The sequence below is a fragment of the Carettochelys insculpta genome, chromosome 1 (genome assembly GCF_033958435.1).
Source record: "Carettochelys insculpta isolate YL-2023 chromosome 1, ASM3395843v1, whole genome shotgun sequence".
Taxonomy (NCBI): domain Eukaryota; kingdom Metazoa; phylum Chordata; order Testudines; family Carettochelyidae; genus Carettochelys; species Carettochelys insculpta.
In genome coordinates, this window is record NC_134137.1 from 31,622,871 (window position 1) to 31,628,942 (window position 6,072).

Here is a 6,072-nt window from a genome sequence, read left to right on the forward strand (position 1 = left end):
CAAGATCAAGTACAGAGATTTGAAGTGGCCTGTAAGGATGAGCAACTAGAGAACAGTGCAGTTCAACACGGACATTGGCATGAAAGAAGGCTGCATTTTATCCCTGCCATTATCTGGCATTGCCAATGAGTGGCTATTGAAGAAGTGTACTAATAACACACTACAGAAATAATTTTGAAGTTGCTTACATTTCTGCACCTCCTTAGTAATCTCCAAAATGGCCATTTGCATGACCATTTCAAAGATTTGGGCTAATATAGACGTAGATTTGGTAGATACTTATGTTAGGCTGTTTCTACACATGCCACTTTTGGAGAGAACAGCAAAGAAGTGCAAGGGACAGCATGTAGAAGTGCGGCCCCATGGGGGGAGGGGGTCTTCTGGAAGGAAGTCCTCCTTCCAGAGCCCCTTTCTTCCTGAAATTTTTGGGAAGAAAGGGCCTCTGGAAGAAGGACTTCCTTCCAGAAGACACACCGGGGCTGAGCTTCTATACGCTGTTTTGGAGTCCAGAAGAGCGTCTTCTGGACTCCAAATCATGTGACCCTATGTAATGAGGCACATGGAATTTGCATCTGCACCTCATTAGCATATTTTGGGCCATTTATTAGCATGCCACTTTCTCCGAAAGTGGCATGTGTACAAACAGCCTTAGTGTTAAATTTTTTTCTTGTTTTATTACAGTGTTGTTGATCTGATCTTGTTGGGGCAGGGGGTTAGCAAGAAGTTAAACTGTACATATGTGTGTGAGAGAGAGAGAGAGTGAGACGGAGGGAGAGGGAGAGGGAGAGAGGTCAGATTATGAAATGACAACTCTAAACAAGACAAAGCTCAGTTTTGCCAAAAAGCAAGGACATCTGTGATAGGGCTTAAAAAGTGGATTGTCCAGGCCAAATCAGGATTCATTGTCATCCTACTAAAAATTTCCCAGAGTCCCTCCTGAGCTAGGGTGAATAAGTAGGCACTGTTCCTTGTCTGTTGTAGAGTTGTACAATTTGGAGTGCTGAAATGAAACACTAGTGAGTGATTAAACCTACCCGGTCATCCACAGCTGAGGGGTTCATGCACTTTAAATAAGTAATACAGATTCTCAGAGCATCAATGATATCTCTGAAGATCCACATGGTTCAAAGGACAGAAAACATGTATGGAACACACTGGTGGGCAGCTTCTCAATTAGCTCACAAAGAGAACTTCAACCATCCAAGGAAAATGGATGATCTTGGTTAATTGTGTACTAAAAAGAATGGAAAGAATGTTCTGCAAAGGACAAGGCAGCATGTTGTCTCACCACAGCCAAGACACCAAATATCATTCTCAAGCTGAATAGGGATAGTGGAAGGATTAATTAATGGCGATGTACATCACTAATGAGAGTGTACGCAGGATATCTCACAGAGTATAGATGAATTGAAAGAATTCAGATGGGTGCTAAAAGGAAGAAAATGCCCACATGATTTTCTTGGAGATAACTGCTGGTCCTGTGAGCAAAGGAAGATAGAAGGCAGAAGGTTCTAAAGTGAACTTCTTGCTAGGTTTAGGGTTAAGAGTTTTGGTTTTGTGGAACACGCGTCTATCTTTTACGGGGAGAAGGACCCGTACAATCTGGGTGGCCTTCCCCTGAGTAGAAAGAGACAGACTGGCTAGAGCAGTCAGGCGGTCACTAAGAAAATCAAGGCATTTAGGACAACATCAAAATGCAAAAACAAAATTAACCAAAATACTAAAGGATATGAAGAAAATAAATTCTTTAAACTGCCTGCCATATAAACCTCCTGAGTAACAAGGAGGAACTGGAATTCTTCATTTATGAACATTCCGTCTAGCTGGCATTACTGAATCCTGGTGTGGTGATTTGAATGACTGAAATTTTAAAAATCAGTGGTTATATCCTATTCAGGAAGGATCCAGTTATTACATAGGAAGGGGAAGTGGCAGTCCATAAGAAATGGCATTACCTGTTTCCATGGCACTAGCAACTGAAAAGAATATGATCTTGAACATTTATAGATCTATGTTTTAACAGATAAAGCACTAGTTGGAGTCTGCTACAGACCACAAAATCTCACTCAGAAAATATAGGTAAAGCAGTTGTGCTGATCAGAATGTTAGAAACTAAAGTCACATTACCTTACAATTGGGTTAACATCTTTCTCCCAAGGTTCTTTACATTACATCTGAATTGGTCCTGCCTGTCCTGTGGTTCAGAGAGAAGACTAAGTGGTCTGACTGGTTTCAAAGCACTGGAGTAATTTTTGCTTTCATGTTAAGGTAACTGTCCAGTTTTTTTCTTTAATAATGCTCAAGATATTCTTATCAATGGTTCAATGCAAGGCAGTTGTTACACCTGTGTACATTGCTAATTTGACTATGCACAAATATATTACAGCATAGATAAAGTTGGTGGCACTGAATGAGAAAGGCACTCCATAGAAACTTGTATAAAGTGGAACTGAAAGAGACAAGGCTCCACAAAAGCCCTGTCTCACTCAGTTCTAAGAACTACATGGAACTATTCCAAACTCATGTTCAAGGGTTTCAAATTCAATTTACCTTGGGACCAGTGACAGTCCTCAAATTCTCTTAGGTTGGGTCTACACTTACCCCCAACTTCAAAGGGGACATGTTAATCAGGGTGACAGGAGGTTACTAATGAAGTGCTGCTGTGAATATGCAGCACTTTATTAGGCTAATTCTCCCCTGCAGCAATTTAGAAGCGTTAAACTTCAAAGTGGCAGCATATGTGGAGTAAAGGCACTTTGAAGTGCCCACACAAGTGTGGCAAGAATAGACAAGCCCTTAGTGAGCCAACAAGCACTCCCTTCTGGCAGGGTTCCAGGGAGAGAGTGGGGAGTCTCTATGCATTCCCCCACACACACATCTCACAGCTCCACCTGCTGACCCTTGCACTCTCCCTATGCTCCACCTGCTTCCTCACACATTCCCCACTCCCATATGTCCCCTGCCACCACCAGAGACAGTGCTGTGGTGCTCGAGCAGCTTCTGGCTGCTAGCTCAATGCCACTGCTGGCATGTCCCTGTGGCCAGGGGGACATGTGTACAAAGCCACCCCTTCTGCAAGTATAAGCTGTGAAACTATTAACTTATTTTGTGAAACTTACTAGGTATCAGCTGAAGAAGTGAGTCTTACCCACAGAAGCTCACGACCTAATAAATTTGTTAGTGTCTAAGGTGCTACAGGACTGCTTGTTGACTAGGTATCAGTGATGTCAGCTCCTGATTTGATCACAATCCTCCTGATATTTCAGGCTTTTTTTTATGGAAAGTCCCAGCCACATTATTAGAATTAATACATATATCACGAAAGCTCATGCTCTAAACTTTTCTGTCAGTCTATAAGGTGCCACAGGACCCTTCGTTGCTGCTACAGATCCAGACTAACACGGCTACCCCTCTGATACTTGAATACATATCTGGGAATTCATTACTTGATGCCCCATGCACCACTATCAGCTGTGATTGTTCTGACTTAGTAGATTATGCTTGTTTATTGATGAATGGTTTTAGAAGAGAATCCCAGACTTCTTTTTCTTCCTTTTTTCTTTTTTTGTGTTTTTTTAAAGGAAGACTTTAGGTCTCATGGTTTGTGCTGAGTTCAGACAAAGACCTCAAACACCAGAAGCCAAATAAAAAGATCCCTAAGTGTATTTTTATCTGTGCTTTTAGGAAGCCATTCTGTTTTGGGGCAAAGGGTGGGCTCATTCATGAGTTTTGAACTCTTGGGGTTGGCAATACAGTACATGAAAGTTGACAGTGTCTCTCTCTGTGCCCCAGAAGTCCACCATCCTACAAAGGACAGGAAACTGAGTCCTCCTCCTCACAGTGCCATGTCCTCAGGCTGGGTTGCCACACACATCCCCCAGACCGTTAACATCCAGGCCCTTGCACAAGAACCCTGCCTTGCACCACTCCGCCCCTCACTAACATCTCTTTTCGTGTGCTGGAATTCCCTGCCCCTGCACATGCTAACTAAAAATGAAATCCACTGGCACTTCCCCCCACCCCCCACCCTCACATCCTCCCACCTCTATTGGCTGCAGAAGCATGTTAACTCAAGTGGCTCCCTAGCCAGTGCAGTTTGCATTGCAGCAGAGGCAGCCAGCATGGCTTCCCAGACCAAGCAGCACTCTCTGTGGCTGGGACTGTGCTGGTGCTGGGCACCTGCATGCTGCTGGAAGCCACGTGTGCAGGTGAGGACATGGCGGTGTGAGGAGGAGGACTTGGTTTCACATCCTTAGATAGCTGGTCTCTACCAAAGATGCCATTCATAGATCCACATTTCAATATCCAATCTTAATGCCTAGCACAACTGCATTTATTTTAAGTATTTGTATCCATGACAGTCTGACGTTACATGCGTATAACAAAGCCAAAACCTTGATTAATTCTGAATTTAGACATGAACGGGGAGTTATTTTCTTATTGCACAACTAAAGCGCATTTATATTTATTTGAAGTTCACTCATTCATCTGAACATTTTGAAGTTTGTTCTTTTGTTCCAGATCCTTTGAACTTCATAGCCACTTTCAACATTTAGCTTCCCACGCAATAAATGAATGTCAGCAGTCAGGTTAACCTGCTTACATTCAGCTATTAAATGTCAGTTATATAAGCTTTTTTGTCTACAGCCAGAGAGAGCTGTCTAAGCTCCTCGCCCACAGCGTTTGCACCCCACAAGCCTCTTTGTTCAAAATTAGCTCACCATCCTCAATTGTTTATAATTAGCATAACACAGCACTTGAAAACATCATCACAATCACTTCTGTAAGCAGTTAAGTAATCCAAATCATTTAATTCTGTGGGGAAAATGCTGGTGTTGACTAGATTGAGTACAGAATAAGTTTACTCTTCTGCTAAATATCACCTTGTGCAGTTAAAGGAAAAGCACTAATGGAAGTAAGTAATTAGCAAAATAAATATTGGACCAATTTTGAAAGCATTTAAAAAACAGCTCAACCTTATCTACAGTGACCAAAGTGAAATTTATAGTAAAAAAGCAAAACAATATAAAAATAATTTCAGAAACCAATTATCAAAAATGAAATCACCTATCATATCATTCATTTTCATGCCAGGGTCTTCTAAGTGGAGGGCGTAAGTACTATTCTACCTTCATGATAGCAATTATGAGTTCATATTTAGTAAGTATAAAGAAATGCATATTGAAGCATTGTCTTACTCATAGATTGTTGGGTTCTTTTATGCATTATTTGTGATCTTGATTTGGATATCTAAGTATATTCTTTTTATACCTTTATAGTCTATCAGGTAATGTATTTGTCCACTAACCGTATATCATTCACTACGATACTTAATTGCTTTTTCTTGACAATAAAAGCAAGATTTTATGACAGTATGTATTTATGGTAATAGCACATATGTTGACTGTCACTTGCATCTGACCAAGTGTATCTCTAATCTTTAAAAAAATCTTTTGTGTTTTGTTTCTATTTTGTGGCTACCAATCAGAGAATAGTTATTACTTTTATTCAGAATTAGCTGAACAAGATAGCAGTCATGTAGCAAACAAAATGATTTATTAGGTGATGAGCTTTAGGTGCTGACCCATTTCTTCAGATCTGGGTGGGTCTATCCCATGAAAGCTAATCACCTAATAAATCATTCTGTTAGTCTTTAAAGTGCTACATGACTGCTGTTTTGTTTTGTTAGAATACAGATTAACATGGCTACCACTCTGTTACTATTCAGAATTAGCTGGTTCACTTTTAAAAAGACTATTTTAAAAAGCAGGTTGAACATCTCTTGTCTGACACTCTTTGGTCTGGAAACATCCACGGTCTGGCATGATTTCGGTTAGCTGGATGTCCACTTATATTGCTGCGGCCAAGTAGCCCACGGTTCCATAAAGTTTGTTTACAGCCACCTGTCCTGGCTCTCAGTGCTTTGTGCTGTTGTTTAGCTCTATTTTACCCCAAACATCTTCTAAGAACACAGTAAGCAGTGGAAGTGTTGGTAGTGCCATGGTTTGACAAATTGTCCAGTTCAGCACTGGTCAGGTCCCAAGAGTGCTAAACAAAATAAGTTCAATCTGT